Raw genomic sequence first — 1,062 nt, forward strand, 5'->3', positions numbered from 1 at the left:
CAGCAAGGCCTCCATTTTATGTACATTCCTGTCTGAATATTTGAGAAGGACTCAGAGTGGGCCAACAGCTTTGCGGTTTCTGAAGTGTTTTAAGTTGCACGTGAGGAGGAATGAACGAAGGGAGGTAAAAATATCTTTAGATATTAAGCGTCTTACCATGTGCCAAGCACGATATAAGGCATTTTACATATTTTCTTAGAGTCTTTCAACATCAACATCCAGGTCAAGGGTGTTTTACAGTTATCCCCATTTCACAGATCAGGAAGCTTGAGGCCACAGAAGTGGAGTGACTTGCCCAAGGGCACGTATTCAGTAATTGCTGGAATTGGGGTTATTCATTTATTCAGCTGACTCTGGTGCCAGAGCTCATACTAGAGGCTGAAGAATCCAGGTGAGGAGGACCCAGCCTCTACAACTGGATCTGTCTGATCTCAGGTGGAGCTCTCTCCACCACACCACAGCCTTTGAAAAACTGCTTTCCTGGCTGAGCGCAGTGGCTCACACCTGTAACCCCAGGAGGCTGAGGAGGGTGGATCACCTGAGGTCAGGGGTTTGAGACCAGCCTGGCCAACATGGTGAAACCCCGTCTCTACTAAAAATACAAAAGTTAGCTGGGCATAGTTGCAGGCGCCTGTAATCCCTGCTACTCGGGAGGCTGAGGCAGGAGAATCACTTGAACCTGGGAGGTGGAGGTTGCAATGAGCCGAGATTGCGCCACTGCACTCCAGCCTGGACAACAAGAGCAAAACTCCGTCTCAAAAAAGAAAGAAAGGGAGGGAGGGAGGAAGGAAGGAAGAAGGAAGGAAGGAAGGAAGGAACTGCTTTTCCCTCCTGACTAGGAGGCACCTGTGCTGTCACTCTAGTTCATTCCCTGCCTTCTTTCAGCCATGCCTTATGGACTTCCTGTCTCATTCAAACAATTCTGGAAATGCTGCCTCCTGCGGGAAGTCTTCCTTGACTGCTACAGCCCACAGTTCCCCACTTCCCCTCCCTCTTAGGTATTGCTCTCCTTCACATGCACTTGTTCCTTGGACACTCCAGACAGGGAGCCCCTTGGACCAA

This window comes from Gorilla gorilla, chromosome 9, assembly GCF_029281585.2.
Source record: "Gorilla gorilla gorilla isolate KB3781 chromosome 9, NHGRI_mGorGor1-v2.1_pri, whole genome shotgun sequence".
Classification (NCBI taxonomy): domain Eukaryota; kingdom Metazoa; phylum Chordata; class Mammalia; order Primates; family Hominidae; genus Gorilla; species Gorilla gorilla.